Raw genomic sequence first — 21939 nt, 5'->3', positions numbered from 1 at the left:
GCTGTCATTGTCCCCATTTTAAAGAAGCCCGGCGCAGACCCTTCGGTCCCTGCCAATTATCGCCCCATCTCCCTCCTACCATTTTTGGCTAAGGTACTCGAACGCCATGTGACCAAGTCTTTGAGCACCTTTATTGAGGAACATGGGGCTCTGGCTTCCCGCCAGGCCGGTTTCCGCCCCGCACACTCTACGGAGTCCGTAGTTCTCTCGGTCCTGGACAACCTCAGGGAGGGAATGGATACCAACCAGCCTCAGGCCTTGGTTCTCCTCGATCTCTCAGCCGCCTTTGACACGATTGACCATACCATCTTACTTTCCCGTGTCGGGGCGGCGGGGAAAGGGGGCACCGCCCTGCTTTGGCTGTCCTCCTTCCTGAGGGACCGCACCCAGGCTGTTCGCCTGGGTGATTTTTCCGCGGACTTCCGGAGAATTAAGTGCGGGGTCCCCCAAGGCTCCTCTCTCTCACCTCTTTTGTTTAACCTCTACATCGCCCCCCCTTATTTTTTCTTTACAGCAGATGGAGGTCAACGTATATAATTATGCGGATGACCTCCAACTTGTTTTCAATCTGTCTTCTTCCTCTGCTTCCATTTCAAACTTTCAGTCTATTATGATTTTTATCAGGGACTGGATGAGTCACAACCACCTGAAGCTCAACCCGGATAAAACCGAGTTAGTGTTGACAGGTGGTTGCTCCAGTCCCTGGTCTTCTCTTTTTTGGCCCCTTTCCCTAGGCTCCCCTCCGGTCCCCTCTGCCTCGGTTAAAACCCTAGGTATTAAACTGAACTCCCAGCTCACTCTTCACTCCCAGGTTAGTTCTGTGGTTTCCTCTTCCTTTCTGTCACTACGCACCATCCGCAAGGTATCTCGTTTTTTCTCTTTTGATGCCTTAAAACTGATCATCTTGGCGATGGTCATCTCCCGCCTGGATTACGGCAACGCCCTGTATGCAGGCATTCCGGCTTACTGTCTAAAGCGCTTACAACTGATCCAGAACCAGGCGGCACGGCTGGTGTTCAAACTCCCTAAATATCACCACGTTACACCCCTTCTTAAATCCCTGCACTGGCTCCCTATCCGGGAACGCGTCCAGTTCAAGCTAGCTTCTATCACCTTCCAGGCTTGACTGGGTGCGGCCCCGGCTTTCATCACATCAGAGATCGTTCCCTATGTTCCTACCAGGGATTTACGATCATCCACACAATCCTTGTTAGCAACCTCCCGCTTTCGGAGGAAGAAATGGGGAGGATCGAAGTTCGCTACCCTTGCCCCAGCTATGTGGAATTCCCTGCCTCTAGAGCTTAGATCTATGACCCATTACCCTCAATTCCGCAAGAAACTTAAGGCCCATTTATTCGCTCAATCTTTTTAACTAGGTTGGTCCCTGTTCTGATTTTGTTTTCCTTTAGTTATTTTCTCTTTTTTCCTCAGGGATTTGTTTGTTGCAGCGCCATGAAACCGCTGGTGAAAGTGCGCTTTTATAAATATTTTAAAACTCAAACTCAAACTCATACATAACATGAAAAATATGTGGGAAACGAGAGAGAGTCCCTCACGGTAGAACCGCAAATAGGGTTGCTGGTTGACAATTTCCAGTGTACCCAATTATCATCATAGGCAACTCTCTCTCGTATAGTGGAAAAGAAAAGACAAAAGAAGAAGAAGAAAGAAAAAGACTAAACGACAAACAGTAGTGCTTTTTCTCCACGAAAACCAAGAGGCATTCTGGTTACTCGTATAATAGTGAGGTGAGACAAACAACACTTAATATTGTGCACCTTTAACAACCCCAGTGAGAAATGAACAGTGTTTCTCACCATTAAAATAAAATTAAAGAGCTAGCTAGCCACTCGTAATTTTATTCTGGGCTGCACGCTCTCTAAATATAAAAAGGTTCACGCTGAACCTATTCCAGTTTCGATGTTGCCAACATGTTTCGTGTCCCTATTTTATGCAACTTCTTCAGGGCAAATGGGGGTGTTCTTCTCATGCTTCCACTTCTATATTTACTACACCTGTGATGGTAGGAATTGACATAAAAATAATACTGAGCCAATGTATTCAAGCCGGCCTGTACCAAAGGCCAGGTCAGCCAAAAATGCAATGTAGTGGCACTTAGATCGTTTTTAACATAATCACCTCGGGGCTGCATATTGCCAGCGTACCTGCAGCCCTCTCACTTAGGACCACTGTGTCAATTGAACACACATCCTTCCGAAGACCATCTGCAGTCTGGTCTTCTGTGAATATACATAAAAACAAAGTGAAGTATACCAAATAAATATCCCCTTTTGACTGCCCTCACAATCACCTCAATCAATGACTTTTAGTAAAAGAATTTTTCAGTTACAACCATAAATCCAAATTACACAATGCACGCAGCGTCTGCATGCTACTGTACCGATAGCGTCACCGGACGAGGGCTTACCATAGTCCACAATTTGGGTATACAAGTTGCCCCACACGGTCAATGAGACCAAAAAGCTATGCATTAAGCATTACCAGCCCGTGTGTGGACACTTACCAAAGCCGCTGCACCCCAGCGTCGTAAAATCAACACCGACTGCACAACCCCGGTGACTCATAGATTTAACTTCCCACACTGTGCCGCCTACCGCGTAGACACGTGCCTGGTCACCCACGTCAGAGCGTCATGGACAACGAAACTCAGTGGCGGCCATACTGTAGTGGAGAGATATGATCTCGATCCCTATGTATCATCACTTAAAAACAGCATTATACATCTCAAATCTGCCCAACACAATTTTTGGCGTACAAAAAATGAATGAATAAGCCAAATCAAATTGGACTGTGTAATGTTATTTTACTAGCTCGTCTCATAAAAAAACAGAAAACGCCGCAATACCCCTCTCGTACATAAAACAGAAGCGCCACAGAGGCGATGACAAACCACACCAAATGGGGGGGGACCATCATAATATGCAAACTCTCTAAGTCGTCTAGTTCAATCAACAAAGCCCGTAAGAGGTATCTCATTACCGGCAACTCACTGGGTTTAAGCCGCCATCTTGGAAACATATCCTGTTGTCAACAGGATATGTTTCCAAGACATATCCTTGCGGCCGGGGCGGAAAAGGGTGTATATGGTGGCGGTGTCTATCAGACACCGCCAGCCATATTAGCATTGGCTTTGGGAGATGCCTTTCCGTGGTGGCAAAGCCACCACAGAAAGGCAGACGGTCTTCACTTTGGGGGTCCCCATGGTGAAGTCGAGGTGGGGGGTGCACATGGGGGGTACCTGTGGTATCGCCCTGCATTTGCATACACAATGCGGCATTTTTCCAGAGATTATATTTCATAAAGACCCTGCCTAACCCTCGTCCCTTTTGGGCCTAACTCCCCTTGCTACTTTTTGAAAGTTGGCATTTCTCTGCTCTTCAAGCTCTGTGTGCCTGTAGCCTGTCTCCAAAACATGCCTGGGGTGTGTGACAGCTTGGCTTTGTGCATTCCCTCTAGACACCACTCACAAAGGAAGGTTCGGTATGTCTGAGTGTCCATCTGCATCTTGATGGCTCATCCTCGGCAGGATGGGAGGGAGGAACTGACATTTACACCTGAATGGGCAGTGTCCTGTCCCCACAAAAAAAATGATTACCACCCTATAGTGAGTTTGGAACCAGGGCTAGAAAGAAAGGAGCCCTGCGACTTCTTAACCTGTAAAGAACCTCTGTCAGAAGAACTGTTGTGCTCCTACAAGGATTGCCACCCTGCTAGATTCCCAATCTGGAAGAAGTGCTTTTCCACTGTGCTACTCTGCCACCTGCTACTCTATGTCTCCGCCTTAGGAGAGCCTTGAGTTATCACCACAGGCTTGTTGGCTTGCCTCATGTTGCTTGAGACTCAGGGATATCAAAGTCTCACCACAAGCTCCTGTGCCCGGGCCATTGGAAGTGGACCCAGGTGTTTTCTGTAGTGGATCCTACACATCTCCTATCTGTGGGTGGTCCCGATTCTGCAATGATGTCGGTCAGAGGCAACTCCGACCGACATCATAATCAGCCCATCAGCGTTATTTGTTTCAACATAAAATATTAATAAAAATATTTGTATTTTGTTATTATTATAGTTATTTATGCAGAAACAAAAATAGTTTAAAAAAAGAAAACTTTGCTACCATTCCAATAAAAAAACAACTGTTCCCACTTCACTGCAAACAAACTGAACACCTATTTATAGCACTGTACACACTCCTAAGTAACTTGAGCTGAGATATACCTCGCCATCATCGCCGTTTGTTGACTTATTTTACGTTAAATTTATTTCACTGACTGGTCACTTTTAACCAAAGCTGTTTTAGATACTCAGATTTGCCCCCTGTAACTACGATGACACCTCGATCTACGATGCATTATATGTGGTTATGTTTTGCCCAAAATATAGCTACCTGCAACTCAATTTTATAGGCCACATTTTATCACCACTCAATTTTAACCAAGTCAGGCCCGCCTTACCCTTTTTACAGTTGTTGAATTCACCTTTTACCTGCTTTTCCCATTTTACGTTTTTTGGTGGGAGTTTTAAAATATGGATGATTATGATATGAATATTCTGTGTGTTGTTTTTAAATGACTTGTCTTTTGTGATTTTATCAATAAAATCGAATAATGATGATGATGAACTTAACTAGGGGAAGGTATTGGATACTAAAAGTGATAAATGTACTATTCCCACTCCAATAGAAGTGAACTAAAGTAAGGCGTTGGACAATAAAGTGGCAGCATTTACGAATCCTGCTCCAATATAACTTAGTTCAAGAAAGGCGTTGGACACTAAAAAAGTAAAAATTGAGCACTAAAAAAGTTACATTTTCTATTCCCACTCCAATATAAGCGAGCTAAAGAAAGGTGGTGGACACTAAAGGGGAAACATTTACTATTCCCACTCCAATATAACTGAACTCAAGGAAGGTGTAGACAATAAATGGTTACATTTACTATTCCCACTCCAATATAAGCTAACGCAAGGAAAGTGTTGGACACTTATGGGACAATATTTACTAGTCCCACTCCAGTATAACTTATCTCAGGGAAGATGTTGGACACTAAAAAGGTTAAAATTGAGCATGAATTCAGTAAATGTACTATTTTTCTATAGAAAACCGCATTTTGTAAAATTTATTTTTTCTAACACAAAAATAAAAATATTTCTATTGGTTTACATTTTTTAAATGTATTTACCAGGATTATTTCTAAAATTTTTAAATAAAAGTATGACATAAAAAAAATAAACTATTATTTTCCAAATGATAATAATAATAATTTTTAAACAAATAACACAATAAAAAAATTATTGAATAAATACATTTTTAAATTGCTTACAATTTTTTAATACATTTACAAATATTAAAACTTTCTTTTAAATATATAAAATGTAATACACAATATTCAGAATGTATACAATAATTAAAAATTAAACAATTTAAGTAAAAAAACACATTTTATATAATAATATTTTTAAATTTCCCCATGGTTATCCCCCATTAATAGAACATCCAGCTCCTACATTATTATTTTTATATAGAAAACATATTTTTAAAAATATATTTAAAAAATGAACACTAATACTTCATTTTTAAAATACTTCCTACCCTATAAATCCAAAAATATGTTACTAATTTCTTTTTCAAATAAATTAAAATGATGAACATCAAAAAATGTACAATAATACATAGGGCCCCATTACGATGTCGGGCAGATTGCCACCGCCATGCGGGCGGTGGCGATCCGCCCGACATCCTTCCCCGCCTGCCACCCATTTCCCCCCGCCATGTAATATGGAAAGACCGTCCGCCGCTTTTCAGCCAGGCCAAGGAGTTGACCGGGCGGAAAAGGGTTTCAGATGGTGCGGTGTCTGTTAGACGCCGCCATCCATATTAGGGTGAAGGTGGGGACATGCTTTTCCGTGGCGGCAACACCACCACAAAAAGGCATGCAGGAATGTCCTGTGGGGGCTTGTTGCGGGCCCCCAGGGACTCCGTGAGGTGGGGTTGCACATGGGAGGTACCTATGGTACCCCCCTGCACTTCACTGTACAACGTGACAGGCAGAGCACGGTTCCTGTCACATTGTGCATTGAAGTGCACAATGTGCATTTTTAGCATTGCGGCGGGCGGTGCTTTCAACTCCGCCCGTCGCAATGTTAAAAATGCAGGATGCACCCGCCAGTGTGGCGGACGCATTCTAATAGCCCGGACGGGACCGCCGCCCTTATGGCGGGCGGTCCTGTTTTAAGGCGGGATGGCGGGAGGACAAAGTCCGCCCGCCATCCTAATGGACCCCATAGTTTTTAAAATACTTCTCACCCTTATCCCCTATAAACCCAACATCCCGCTCCTAAAAAAGATATTTCTACAAATAAAAACACATTTAAAAAATGTCAATTGCAAAAAAAATGCAATCCTATAAGTACATGATACTGAAAGAGTATAAAAGATTATTATAAATAAAAACATATAACAAAAATACAATATATAACACACTGCTTACCACTAAAGAACAATGGGGCATATTACCAACAACTAGCGATAGTTTTGGTCTCTAACTTGTTTAGAGACAAAAATTATCGCCGCACATCGGCGATTTTTATCGCAGATAAACCTTGCTATTAGCAAGGTTTATCGCAAATGTGATAAAAAACGGCCGCAATGCATGAATATCGCTGAAAAGTCAGCAATATTCATGCATTATCGAGCAAATGCTCTTAGCCATGTTATCCACCTCCCATTGGATAACATGGTGAAGAACTGCTCAGGGCAGGTGTTAGCTTTTGGAGATATTTGCGCTTAGTGCGAATATCTCCAAAAGTTGGTAATAGGAGATAGCGATGTTAGCGACTGTTTCCAGTCGCTAACATCTTGGCACGCCCACTTTGCATGTCATTAGTGATAAATATCACTGACATGCAAAGCGCGGCCCAAGATGGTCGCTATCTCCTATTAGCTGTCACTAACTGGTGTTAGCGACAGCTTGGTAATAGGGAGATAATTTTATCTCCGCTTTCTTGGCTTTTAAAGCCAAAAAAGCGGAGATAAACCCCCTTGATAATATGCCCCCATATTATTTACAGCAATATTAACTAAATCGATATTAAATACGACGATATTTTAAAGAACATCTAAAATGATACTTTCTACAATGATATTAAACAATGTTATTCAAGTATCACGATATTCTTGACACAATATTTATGTTATATATTTTTGATTTGATACTTTGTCCAAATACCTTTCTGCCTTCCTCCTCCATTTTTGTATCTCTTTTTTAGGGCTCTGTGTACTTGACCACTGTTAAACAGTGTTAACGTGCTTGTGGGCTCTCCCCTAAAATTGGTAATATTGGCCCATCCCCGTAGTAAAGTGCATTACATGTTCCCAGGGATAGTAAATTAAATTCTATTAGTGAGCTTGCAGCACCCTAGTGGACATCCTGAAGAGGGTGACTTAAGGACCACTTAAGTAGCCCTCTAACCATGGCTCAGGCCTGCCATTGCAAGAGCCTCTCTGTGCAGTTTACACTGCCATTTTGACCTAGAAAGATCAGCCTCTTGACAGGCCTAAATCTTCACTTTCTATACATATGGGTAACCCAAAGGGCAAGGTGCAATGTATTTAAAAGGCACGACGTGTACTTTTAAGTTTTACATGGCCTGGTAGTGAATTACTCCCAAATTCGTTTTTCCCATGAGGCACAGGGTCAAGACTAACCCTGGGCAAAGCACTACGCTACGCTCACGTAGTTTGCGAAGTTTGTGCAACTTCGCACTACGCGAACTGCACGTAGCACAGTGCAAACAAGCGTATCGTAGTGCAGCGGTCATTTTTTGCTTGCTCGCGGTCCTCAACGTCAAGTTGGCGACCACGAGCAAGCAAAATGACATCCTAGCGAGACTTTTTCCTCGTTCACGATCAGCAACATCAAGTTGCCAATCGAGAGTGTGGACAATAAGCCTCCCTGCAAGATTCTCAACGCGGAAGGTCAGGTTTCTCATTGCGAGTGGTCGCGCATGCTCGCGATGAGAAACTACCAGTCTGCGTTGAGAAAGCTGCTGCGCGAGTAAAAATCTGCTCGAGCGGCACTGTGCAAGATGCCGTTTTCAATGATTGCACAGTGGCGGATGCTTGTCCAATCATTGAAAACTGCATCTTGCACAGTGAGAACATGCTACTACGCAGCTCGCATAGTGCGAATTGCCCTTTGCGTAGCTACGCGTAGCACTACTTCGTGAACTACGCCCAGGGTTAGTTAAGAGTGATTTGCCTATGGCTGGTTCTAAACTGGGGTGGCACGGTGAGCAAAAGAACGATGGATTTAACCCAGAACTCTTCATTGGGGGTGAATGTATGATTTATTCAGCATTCCGTCCATCATTTGTTTGTGTAGCACTTTTCACCCTATGTGGAATCGGTATGCCCAGACGTGTGTCCCTTGCTCACTGTGCCACTGGATTCAAGCTAGCCTGGCTGATGAAAGGTAATACTCAGAAACCGGTCCCAGGATGCTTATTTCCAGTCCAGGGAGGACCTGGCTTGGCAGTACGTTCTGGACTGTTCTCATGAGGCACAGGGTCAAGACTGATTTGCATATGGCTGGGTCTAAACTGGGGTGGCATGGTGAGCAACAGAATGATGGATTTAACCCATATCTCTTGACTGGGGGAGAATGTATGATTTATTCAGCATTCTCTTTGCAAAGCACATATTTAAAGTAGAAGCACCGAAACTTTACTATTGGTTAGCAGGGCTGAACTGCACAGAATTCTACATCCAGCAACAAAATTACAATCCAGCAAAGGCAAGAAAACAGTCATGACCCTGCAGAATTGGTGGATATTCCTGCATACTCACATGTTGAATAATGCAGCTCAAAACTTACGGCAAGAGACCTCCACATCTGCCTCTTCTATCTTTTCTATGCAAAAACGATAAGTGATTTAGGAGGGATTTTGCAAGGGCATAGCATACTAAAAAAACATCAACAAGAGGATAAGACTATTTAAAATCAGAAAATATGCTTCTAAGGTTACTGCAACCCTAACAGTTTAAAAACAGAACCAAATGTAGCCCAGCCGTGAAGAACTTTATGCAGCACACAGAGTCAACCACTGCAACACACTCCAATGAAAAATAATTGAGGCAATGAAATCAAATACGACTCCTTAGGAAATAAATTAAATTAGTTTTGACATTTATGTGTGTGAGGGTGTGTGTGTGTGTGTGTGTGTGTGTGTGTGATATGGGCTAATGTGATGTGTGCGTGTTCATTAATTATATATAGTTATTGACTAATTTTAAAAAATTGCACTATTTTGAAATAAAACTGTTTTTAAAAATCTTTTCTGAAAACATGTAAACATCTTTAAATTAATTAAATATGTAAACTTTTACCAGTTACATTTAAATGAAGTTAATATATATACATATATACTTATTTGGTGTAAATTTGATTTAATGTGTTAATGTGTGGTAAAATGTATGTTGGTATTTAAAGGTTAATAATAGGGGTGGGCAGTCATCTTTGCTCCTCCGGCAGAGTTTGCTGAGTTTTGTTCACTCTGCGCTCTACCTGGAGTAAAGAGATCAGGAAAAACTGGAAATTGCTGCGTGGCGGAGTTTTTCTTGCATTTGGCTCACCAACGTTAAGTTGGCAAGTGAGAAACATTGAGGGTGTGGACATGTCCTGGTGCTAACTCTCAAGCTTCTTGAGTGGCGGAAAGACACAGCACCCTGTGGTACCATGTGGGTGCCTTTTGCACTGATTTCACAGCATAGAACAAGCTACCAGCACTAAAGATCAGCACAAGCAGCATGGCATACCAAAACCTTGCCTCTCAAAGAATATTGCAGAGTTTATATGTAACTGCTCAGATATTCATGGAGTTCATTTCTGTTTTATGAGTCTTCATGTCCTCAGTGTAAGGAGTTGAGTCATGTAAGTGTACACGTTGATGTAAATCTGCACTCAGATGTAGTGAATAGCAAAGCAGTAGAGAGCTACACCTAGGTGTAGAAGCAACTATACAAGCAAATAACTATTTTTATGTATATTTTTCTTTGTGAGTCTGGCCCTCTGTTTCTAAAACTACTCTACGATGTGTAGTCCAGTTTCTTTGGATGGTATTCATTAAAATATGTTCTGAAATACTGACAGGGAGTGGTATAACCAATTCCTTTGAACATGATTTGAGACTTGCAGATTTTGACTTGCTACACTGAGGTGGAAGATGCCTCCCTAGACGGTTTTATGCAGTGTTGAGTAAGTGGTTCGTGAAGTCAAATGGTGTGGATTCAGAGATAGTGGGTCTCAAGATGTTATGGAAAGAGGCAAAATTGTGTTAGTAAAGGTAAGCTGGGGAGGAGAGGAGTTTTGTTAGTGTATTTATATAGGAGTTCTGGTAATCCGCAGATAGGATATGATACATTTCAGTTTTGAAATATACAATGTATGCACCTTGACCTGTAGAAATTTGGAGGATTTGAACATTTCAGCAGCATTGAAGGAGCATGAAAAATTGTTTTTGTGAATGATGGTGTTCTGCTTCCATGCTTGTTTTTATGGTCCTTTGGTAAGTAGTTTTCTGTAAAGGATCATCATAAAAGGGTCAGAATGCTTTTCAACTAATTTTTTTAAGGCAATGAATGTCTTGTTTATTGTCCACAAAGGATGGAGAAAAATTGCAGCTGTAGACCTGAAGTTTAGGAGAGCATACATTGTAGGTGAAGGTTGTGTTCAGTTACAAAGGGAAAGGTTGTTAAAATATGTATTGGAATAAGGCCAGCGTAGGGAGGTCAGCTACTAAATACTTAAGTCAATCTAGGGCAGTGGATGACAGGAAACTGATGTGTCTCTGTGGGTAAGAGGAATGGCTTGATATGTGTCTATTGTCTAGAGAAGGTGGGGACCTATATTTCATAGATGTGCACGAGGGAAAATTCTAGGGATGATGAGTTTAGCTAGTGAGAGATTTTTGCTCAGTCAGTCAGGGTGAAGTAAGTCTCATATCTATCAATTCATTTGCTATTGTGTGAAGTATATAAAGCATCACAATTTTCTCTGTTTCCTTACAGTTCTAGGATTTGGGTACATCATCAAACAAACACTGTTGGTTTAATGTTCTTGAACACTGTTGGAAGCCGTAGTCCCCGTCCCGCACCTCTGTCACCAAGTGCGAGACCTAGGACTCCCCACTCAAAGTTAGGCCAAGTAAGGACATCGTTTGAGATAGCCCTGCTCACCCCCTTAGTAGCTTGGCACGAGCAGCCAGGCCTATCTCCAAGGCACGAGTGTACAGTCTGTGCAACCACGCCCACAGTAACCCCCTGGTGACACCACAAATGCACTCCACATGAGTTTGATTAAACGAGTATAAACTTTAAATAAAAAGATATACAATCAGACCACACAATACAGGATGAACCTGTTGCCCATGGCCGTCTTGGGATCCAGAGGCCCCAAAATGTCAATGCCACCCTCTCAAAGGGTGTGCTGACCACAGAGAAAGGTTAGAGGGGAGCCTTTCACTTCCTTCTACTCTTACCACTCGCCTGACAAGTCTGACAGGTCCAGCAATGAGTATCACAACTCTTGCGCATCTGGGGTCAGTAGAAGTGGGTAACAAGCCATTCAAAGGTCTTGTCCTGACCCAAATGTCCAGCCAAAGGTACATAATGAGCCAACCCCAATATTAAGGCTCTGAAGCGCTGGGGTACCACCATCACCCGGGCTGACCCAGTTTCAGCCACCTTTGGCTCACTATACAGGTGATCGTTTCCCCAGTAAATTAAGTGTGAACCAGACTGATCACCTGCTGCCTGGTTTGCTGCCTGCTGCCGCAAACCTAGAAGAGAAGGGCACTTTTTCTGTTCCTCACAGAATTCCTCCGTGGAGGGCCCCTTCCCGCTGCCATTCGGGTTAGCCCTGATATGTCCCCCAGTTCAGCCACTTACTACCCTGTAGGCTCCATGCCCCCCTACCTCTTCTCTTACTGGCAGGCACCTGAGCCAATGTTAAGGCTCCAGGTTCTCTTGAGTACCTTTACTGGCTACCATAGACCGAGTGGTCACACAAGCTCACTCAGGTAGACCCAACATCTCCAAATGCGACTGGTGCTCCACCTCTTTCCAGGGGGAACTCTCCAGGTCATTCCCTAGCAGACAGTCTACAGGCACGGACGGACTTACAACTACCTTCAAGGAACCTGAGACTCCTCCCCATTCAAGGGGGAACAGCGCCACCTTGCAGAGGTGCACTGAATTGTCTGCTGACATTACAGGGTGAAGCGCATTGGGAATTACTTGCTCTTTAGACACCCACTGATACTGGACAGATGTCAAACTGGCACTGGTGTCCCACAGAGCCTCCACCGTCCATTCACTGATGGTCACCCACTGCCTGTACGTTTTAGTGTTCTCAGGCAGAGGGATTTCCTGGACCATCTCTCGATCTCCTAAGGAGACATCGGTCAGAACTTCTTGCTCCTCTCCATTCCAAGGACTCAATTCCTCCCCTAACGCTACACTCACTAAACCAGGTGTTGGAGCACCAGTGGGTGCAGATGACTTTTTGTGGCATTTAGGGGAAATATGACCCACTTCTTTACAGAAGTAACATTTAGAAGGACCTCAGGACTCCTTCTTGCCCTTGGAGGCCCTGCCCTCTAGGCCTTGGGGGACTGGGACCCTTTCTTGGGGGAACTACTTTGGGGCCCTTTAGAAGACTCCTTGTGGTTACCCCTGTCCTCCCCCACCTTTGGCGGGGGACCCTGCATACTCTTGGCAGTGGTACTCGCAATGCCCTTGTGGACCCGGGTCCTAGTCCAGCGGTCCGCCTCCTCAGCAAGCTTATTGGGATAAGTCAGTTTACTATCCAATAGATGCTGGTGCAGCTCTAGAACACACAGACTACTCAAGTGCTCCCAATTTATTAAATTGCATAAGTCCTTAAAATCATTGACCTTGCTGCCCAGCATCCAACCATCCAGTGCCTCATTCACACATTCTACCCAAGTCCGGGATTCTAGTTTCTTGGAGGTCCTGAACTTCTGCCGGCATTGTTCAGGATTGTACCCATACCGGAGGCATAAAGCCTCCCTCATGTTGGCGTAGGTCATGGTTCCCACCCTCTCTAAGGGTGATGGAACGTCCCTCCACGAAGCCTCAAAGTGTTTCCATAGGCCTACCCCAATGCTTTTTAAGCACCTCATTCATCCTTAGTGCAATCTCATATGCCGTGAACGAAGCATAAATGTCATCACCCCTCTGGTAATCTCGCACTAATTCCTTGGAGATGTACACCTTCCCTACTGGCACTGGTGGTGTGCTGCCATCTTTCGAACTGGGCTCGGCTTGTCTACCTTTAATGTCCAGTTCCCTCATGCTTAACTCATGAGTGAAGAGAATCCATTTCTCTTCCAATGCAAGAGCATTCCTCCTCTCCTCTGCTTGAGTTTTAAGTTTTACCACCTCCAACTCATGCAGTCTGACGCTTTGGTTTTCCTCCAACTCCTCCGGTGAAAAACACCTCCCTGAATGGCCACTACTAGCCCCTGTGGCTTGTCCCTCCACTGGCAAGACCAAATTCATTCCCTGGGTCTTCCTCATCCACCTCAACATCACCCGTTTCCTGAGCCTCTTTGGCTGCCCACCAGGCCCTCAAGGCCACTTGCAGCTCCACCTTCTTGGCGCTACTCTTCATGGAACATCCCAAAGCTCTGCAGAATTTCCTCAACTGATCAACCTTGTAGGTAAACAACACCTCAATGTTAAACTCTAATTCTGCAGCCTCAGCCTCACCGGATATCTGACCCCCCCCCTCTTGAGACATGATGTGTGGTGTAAAGGTTACTTAACAATAGAACCACCAATTCAAAGCAATAAGTTGTTGCGTTGTGGTCTGCAATCAATTTATGATGTACACTAATTACTGTGAGTGCTTTTCCACATACTTGTTTTAATTACGATTAGGATCGCATCCCACCGCTCTGCCATCAAGTGTTGGAAGCCGGAGTCCCCGTCCCGCACCACTGTCACCAAGTGCGAGACCCAGGACTCCCCACTCAAGGTTAGGCCAAGTAAGGACACCATTTTAGATAGCCCTGCTCACCCACTTAGTAGCTTGGCACAAGCAGCCAGGTCTATCTCCAAGGCACAAGTGTACAGTCTGTGCAACCATGCCCCCAGTAACCCCCTGGTGACACCACAAATGGACTCCACACAAGTTTGATTAACCGAGTATAAACTTTGTATAAAAAGATATACGATCAGACCACACAATACAAACGTCAACATATAATAAATGGCAGTATTTGTTGCGGCTGGCTAATAGGTGCAAAATGCTATGCTAGAATTACACACATTGCAATGGACAAGGAATACTACACTGCGTAACAATACAATCCTTTGCTGAGCAAAGGATAAATAATACAATGCGTAACGATACACCCCGGTACCTTGCAATGGGAGAAATAATGCAATGCGTACTGCTACAATCATACCCAACCCGTTAGCGACTGAAAGCAGTCAATAACGTCGCTATCGCCTATTAACAAGGCAGGCGTAGCGTTGGAAATATTCACGCTAAGCGCGAATATCTCCAAAAACTAACACCTGCTCAGACCAGTTCTTAGCCATGTTATCCAATGGGAGGTGGATAACATGGCTAAGAGCATTTTGTCGCTAATGTGTGAATATCGCTGTATTTTCACCAATATTCACCCTATTGCCGGAAAATGTATCGCTTTGGAGATAAACTTTGCTAATAGCAAGTTATCTCTGCGATAATTTCCGGCGATGCTTAGCGATAAAAAATGTGTTGCTAAGCCTCGTTAGAGATAAATATCGCTAATCGTTGGTAATATGCCCCTCTGTTTTTTTGGCGTTGAGTTTAAGCTGGTTGGATGTGAGCCAATGAACAGTTAGTTTCAAGGCCTCATTCAGGCAACGGATATCCTCTGGAGAAGAGATATTGATGTAGAACTGTGTGTCGTGGGCATACATGTGGTAGGAGATATTGGCAGTGTGCAGCACTTCTGAGAGCAGTTTGAGGTACAGATTGAAGAGGGTAGGGGATAAGGTTGATCCTTGGGGGACTCCAACTGTGATCAGAGAGGAGGCGGATGGGTTGCCGTTAATCAGGACTCTCTGCGAGCGGTTCTGGAGGAAGGATCGGAACCAAGCCAGAACGGTGCCATCCAGGCCCATCCTAAGTTTGAAGCGATTCAGGAGAATTTTGTGGTTAACCGTGTCAAAGCCAAGGATTGGTCAAGGAGGATCAAGAGACAGGTTTTGCCTTGGTCAAGGGCTTGAAGGGCATCATCCACAATATGGAGGAGTGTGGTTTCCGTGCTGTGCCCAGGTCTGAAACCAGATTGCAAATCATCTAGAAGGTGGAAGTTGGAGATGTATTGGCTTAGCTGTTGCTGTACACATTTTTCCAGCATTTTAGCTAGGAGAAGGATGTTAGAGATAGGTCTGTAAATGTCAGGAGAGGCAGGATCTAAAGTGTTTTTTTTTTAGAATGGGACCACCTGAGAGAGTCATGAATTGATCCCTGTAGGACTGAGGAGTTGATTATAGTCGTCCAAGAAGGAATGATAGCCTGAGAAACAGAGGCAAGGCAGTTTGAAGGGAGAAGGTCATTGAAGTGATTGTTGGGGCTTGAGGAGGAAAGAGATTTAGAGATCGAGTGTTCACCATGGACTTTGAAGTTGGACCATGACGCTTGGTTTTTGGGGGAGGTCTAGGAGGGCAGCGCTGAGTGGGGATGGAGAACAGGAGGGGTTTGGGAAAAGGTATCAGATATGAGTTCCTTTCCTAGGGTAGAGATTTTATCACAGAAGAAGGAGGAGAATTGCTCTCATGGGATTGTAGGAATAGGGGTTTCTTAGGATGATTTAGCAAGTTTGTTTGATTGGTATTTGACCAACTCGAATACTTTGCGAGGTGTATTCTTAGCGTTATCCAGTTCAGCTCTGAAGAATTATTTTTTAGAATTTTTTTTGTTGTAGGCGTTTCTGGCCTGATGGAGAATTTTAAGATGGTCGGCGGTAGGGTGCTTTTTCCAGTTCCGTTCTGTTTGCCGGAGGGACCTCCTCTCATTATTAAGGGATCTGTTGAACTAGGGGTTCCTGTCTTTGATCTGTGTCCGTTTCAGTTTTAGCGGGGCAAAGTCATTGATTATATTGGCTATCATTGTGGAATAATGTTCAGTGAGGTTGTCAACCGTGGTGATATGGGGGTGAGGGGGAGGTCAGTTGCACAGCGGGCAGCCAATTTCTCGTGATCAAGGTTCTTGGTGTCCCTGATCCATCTTTTGGGGATCACCAGTTGCGGTGTCCATGTCTTGTGAGTACCAGGAAGACAAAAGGTGATAGCGTGGTGGTCAGACCAAACGCAGGGATCTATGGAAATGAGTTTGACTGCAGATTCCTTGGAGATGATCCAGTCTAAAGTGGCCCCTTTTGACTGAGTAGGGAGGGAGCAGGCTTGGGTAAGGGCTTGGTCGGCCAGGAAGTCTCTTATGGCGTTGACCTGCGGATCCTTGGGGTCGTTCCACTGCAAGTTGAAGTCGCCAAGAAAAATGTAATTGGCGATCTGAGAGGCCTTGGCTGTGATGATTTCCATGAGGTAGTCTATGAAGGTGTCATTCTTGCCTGGGGGGTGGTAAAAGATGTGTAGCCTGCACTGAAGGGAGATGTTGTTGCAGACAGATAGGGCAAGATATTTGCAGGAATCAGTAGGTTCGGCCAGAAGATCATTGATAAGGAGGTTGGAGCGGTAGATGCAGGCAATGCCACCCCCTTTATTTTGTGATTGCCTGTCCAACCTTGCGATGAGATAGTTGGGCCAGACTAGAAGGTCTAGGCAGGGCGAAGAAGATTAATTTAGCCAGTATTCCATCAGGATCGTTACATCTGTGTTTAGGTTCAGGATGAGATTGGCGATATCAACGGCATGCTTTACCGCAGAGCGGCAGTTGATAAGGAGACCAGATAGAGAGGGGACGGTAGGCGAATTGTGGTTAGGGCCAGAGGTTGGGACTAGCGCTAGGTTACTGTTGACTATTCCTCTGTCGCGGAGAGAGGCTGATCTGTAAGGATCGATTGCAACCGTGCGTATGGGTTGATCTTTCTTCAGGTCAGAGGGACATGGGTGTTCATAGTTAATGAGGAGGTCAGCAATTTCATCCTCAGAGAGTGCCATAGTGCTAGTCCTAGTAGGAGTAGGTTTGTAGTATAGGAGGAGAGCCTGTATTTCTTTCTCTGAGAGGTAGCAGGGCTGCCTGTGAGGGTGCAGGTGTCACACGGGACTGGGTGGAGAAGGGGCTTGGAGTAGGATGTGGGGGGTTAGGGTTCTGTGAGAGCCTGATCTTAGAGAGAGTAAGCTCGGAGAGGTGCAGGAGGTTTTGAGGTCCGTCAAGGACTTGTGGATGCTCAAGATTAATTCAGTGGCTTTGCGTGGAGAGTGTCCAAGTCCCTAAAAGAAGGGTGATCTTGCGAGCAGAGGGTCGGCGGTGAGGGAACTGACTTGGAGGAGAGTGCAGTGGGCTTAGTAGTGTGGTTAAGATGACCAGAGTCATGGGTTCCAGTATCTCCGCGGAAGGGAGGATTTGGGGTACAGTGTTTAGGGAGGCTACTGATGGCTTGTGAAGGTGGCCTGGTAGATGGGCTATGAGGTCTAGAGTGTTTGACCAGGGGCGGTGTCAGTAGGCTTGGTAGTGTGGGTAAGTCGACCAGAGTCATAAGTTCCAGTATCCTCACGGTTAGGAGGATTTGAGGTAGAGGGATTAGGCTTAGAAGTGTGGCTAAGGCGACCCAAGACATGAGTTCCTGTATCCCCATGGAAGGGTCGATTTGAGGTAGAAGGTTTAGGGAGGCCACTGATGGCTTGTGTAGGTGGGCATGTAGATGGGCTAGGCTGTCTAGAGGGTTGGACCAAGGGGGTGGTGTCAGGATGCATAGGAGAGGGATGGGAATGTGGACTGGAGGTAGTGGGTAAGGGCTCGCTGGCGTTGGTAGGCGCTGGATGCATAGTAGGGGGGTTCTGTTGGTCTGTGTTGGGAGCCCTGTCGTGGGTGGCTGGGGAGAGGGCAAGTTCCCTTGGAGGTTTTGGCGGGGCAAGGCACAGGGGGAGCGAGGAAGAAGGGGGGTCGTGAACAAGGCGTAACTACGATCATGTACTTTGCAATGACGAAATAATGCAATGCAGGCCTTTACACTCCTGTACTTTGCAAGGGATAAATAATGCACTCTAAAGCGCTACAATCGTGTAGTTAGTTATGCAGTAATATTGTCAGGTGTAATAAGACAGTCCGGTACTTCGTTAGCATCAATATTGGCAATGTGTATTACGACCATCAGCCTCTTCGATAACAGTTGTCCCCCCACATGGTTCAAGACGACTTAGAGTGCAGCTTCTTACTCTGGCCCCAGTACTGCCACTCCTTTCGTCAGTACGGGCCCTAACTCTGAGCCGAAGCACATGCTTACGTCAGCAGAAGGACTGAGAGACCGAGAGAGTGTCCCTTCGAGCCCGCACCCCGCCCATGGAGTGATCCACGTTATCTGGGGGAGCGACTCCACTCTCCACTCCTCCTTCCGCGAACTAGGCCTTCCGTACAGAACTTTCTCAACGAGCATCAGCAGCTTGGCCTGGCAGCTCAGCTCCTCCGGGGTTGCTGGTCTGGGCTGCGACCCTCAGGAAGGTCTCAGGCAGCCGCAGGGCACACATACCCCATGCCCCCAAATGACTATACTCCGGGTGCACATTCATCACCGCACCCTCCGGGTCTCCTCTGGCACAAAGCCACACACGAAATGCTGACGGGACTCCACGTTGACTCCGAGTCTACGCTCACCAGGCACTCTTTCCTGCGGTCTCAGTTGGCACCAAGACATGCACACCATGTTGCAAAGACTCTGTCAAAATGTCTTTTTTCTGCATTAAACAATACCATAAAAAGAACCATGTTAATAAAGAAACATCACATAAAATTGGCACACCTTCTGGTGCACACAATGATCAGCTGATCACCTCCTCAGTCCCAGGTTGCACCAAAGCATGCACACTGCTTTACTGAGACTTACTCCAACTCCGGTGCCCGATATCCAGGCGCTCTTCACCAACGCCTACGGCCGCACATCGACACGCTCCCTGTGTCCGAGCCTCACTTTTCCTCAGGTGCACTCGATGACCAGGAGCTGTTCACCAACCCCTACCGGTGCACCCTGACACACACCCTGCACACCCGAGACTCACTCCACCTCCAATGCACACGCTGACCAGGCGCTCTTCACCAGCACCTGCCGTGCACCATGACACACAGCCAGCACGTCCGAGTCTCACTTCAGCTTCGGTGCACACGCCGAACAGGCACTCTTCACTAATGCCTGCGGTGCACCATGACATGCACCCAGCAAGTCTGAGACTCACTTCAGCTTCAGTTCACACATTGACCAGGCACTCTACATTAACGCCTCTTGTGCACCACGACATGCACCCAGTGCTTCTGAGTCTCACTTCTCCTCCGTGTGTCCAAGATCACAGGGCAGATCTTTCTGAGGGTCTCAAGCTGCCACTACACACGCTCATCACGTTGCTTGAAACTTCTCCGGAAACTTTTATGTTCCTGTGTTTCCAAACAGGGATCCACATTCAGCAGAGACACACAGAAATGCTTAAAGCACAAAATTCACTTCTAAAAGAGTGGTTTGGAACACACAGTGACAAAACCACTTTCATAGAAAGATGTGTTATTACACAGTAAGTTCCTACATACTAAACTTCACCTCTCCATTTTCAACTGATAGGAAACTAGACTAACAAAACACACTACCCAGCCTCCCCCATTCTGTCCTATGAGCAGGATGGCCTTTCACCAGTGAAAACAAAATGGAGTGTTTTTTCACTGTCAGGACATAGCACACACCTCAGTATATATCCTGCCTTTTACTTACACTGCACCCTTCCCAGGGGTTACCTGGGACCTACCACTGTGTATGAAAAAGGGAAAGTAAGACCTGACAAGTGGTTGCACTTGTAAGGACAACATGCTAACTTAGCAAACTGCACGCAGGTCCTACCCAGCAGGCCTGAGTTCCCTTCCCCGCGCACCTTTGCATTACTAGCCCTGGCACACACAGTGCACATCACTAGGGACTTTACTAGTAAGGCAAACATACCAATCGTGGCCAACCAATTACCATTACACTTTACATAGGGAACACTTGTACTTTGACACTAATCTGCAGTGGCAAAGTACCAAAAGCATCCAAAAACAAAGGAGGTAAAGGCAAAAAAGCCTGGGGTAATCACGCCAAGATATGCCAGGTCTAACAAACACAACAAACATTGATCTATTCATAAAACTTAAAAAAAATCTTCAGGTTTCCATGTATATCAAACAAACAAGTATTCTCTGGGGAGCGCACCATCAAACAGTGGATAAATGTGCGAACACCTATATGTTTGATTAAAAACTAGATAAAAGACAAGATAAACAAGTTATATAAAGATAATACCAAATGTTATCAAAAGTGGTAGACAGGTTCTATTTTAAAACTTTGTCTTGGCAGAAAAAAAGTACTCCATGTTGTGTCACATTGCTTGATATGTACAACAATTGCATATCGACAACATTTATTTAATCTATTACCTGCAATGTTAAGCAATAGGTATTTATATCTTTTCTTCCATTGGTTATCTCAAATTATGCAATGAAAATATTCAACAATAAAATCTGCCTACCCCCCATTACTTTAACCCCTTGGATGCGGGTTTATTTTCTGCGCTGTGCGGGAGAAATAAACCGCGGACGGGATTCAGACGGCTCTCGGTCGTCGGGCGCAAACGCCCACCATGACGCATGACGGCCCGGAGCCGTAATGAGCATGCAAGGGTTTAACTTAACTTTTGCCACTATGCTTTGCATTGTGGTGGATTTGAATGGCACATTAGCACTCTTCGCAAATTCATGGCTATAAAGACATGTATCCTGTATTGTGAGACATGGGACCAAATTCACAAATCTAAGTTGTAACTTGGAAAATTATTGTTTCACATGGATGCTCCATGCAGTATATTTCTTCCTGCGAATTATAAGTTGGCATTCCGGGACTGGAATGCCCGTGAGGTTTGTGAACAAGCAGAAATGTTCACAGATGTGTATATTCACCAAACATTATCCTACTACTTCCCACTCTGAAAAGTGTTGAATTCTTTACTTCTTTGAAAGAGAGGAGCAGCCGCGGCCCGTGGAGGGAGTTACAGTGGGGCAGGGAGGCTGGGAGGGGGAGGGGCAGGGTGGAGGGTGCTAAAGACTGACATGTGGATAATTGCAGGTAAGTACACAATTTAATTAATAAAACGAAATTCGTAGCGCGCACCGCATCGCATTTTGCGATGCAGTGCGCGCAACGAAATTCGTTTTATTAATTAAATTGTGTACTTACCGGCAATTATCCATATGCCGGTTTTTAGCACCCTGCCCCTCCCCGCCTCCCTGCCCCTTCCCCTCTCCGCCTCCCTGCCCCACCATAACTCCCTCCACGGGCCGCGGCTGAAAAGGAGTACGTCCGGGGTGTAAAAGAGAAGGTGATATCACTCAAAATTAGTGGGGCTGTACGGAGAAAATGGTTCTTCAGAAAGCAACATATTTTTTCATTAAGAAAACAAACACCACACGAATTTGTACTCTACTTTGTTTTTTCCTCATACAAAAATATGTGTGTGTACATTTTTGTTTAAGAATGAGGAACTCTCAAAACATTTACTAGAAATATGCCAATAAATGTGTAACATGTTCAAGTTTACAGGAGTAACATGGCATTTTTGTGTGAATTCCAAACAGTTGTAAATCAACACCCACACAAGGTTGTAAAGTGGGCTTCCAAATTTACGGATGCTTTGAGAATGAAACCTACTTTTTT

At 45.0% G+C, this 21939-nt stretch overlaps 1 protein-coding gene across 9 annotated transcripts in view; it reads left to right on the top strand.

The window, feature by feature from the left end:
• Positions 1-21939, top strand: part of LOC144784710 (ATP-dependent translocase ABCB1-like) — a 1064270-nt gene that overhangs the window by 607509 nt on the left and 434822 nt on the right. The gene's annotated exons all lie outside the window — the stretch shown is intronic.

Source organism: Lissotriton helveticus, chromosome 10 (genome assembly GCF_964261635.1).
Source record: "Lissotriton helveticus chromosome 10, aLisHel1.1, whole genome shotgun sequence".
NCBI classification, from domain to species: domain Eukaryota; kingdom Metazoa; phylum Chordata; class Amphibia; order Caudata; family Salamandridae; genus Lissotriton; species Lissotriton helveticus.
This window is presented reverse-complemented; position numbering and strand designations above follow the sequence as displayed.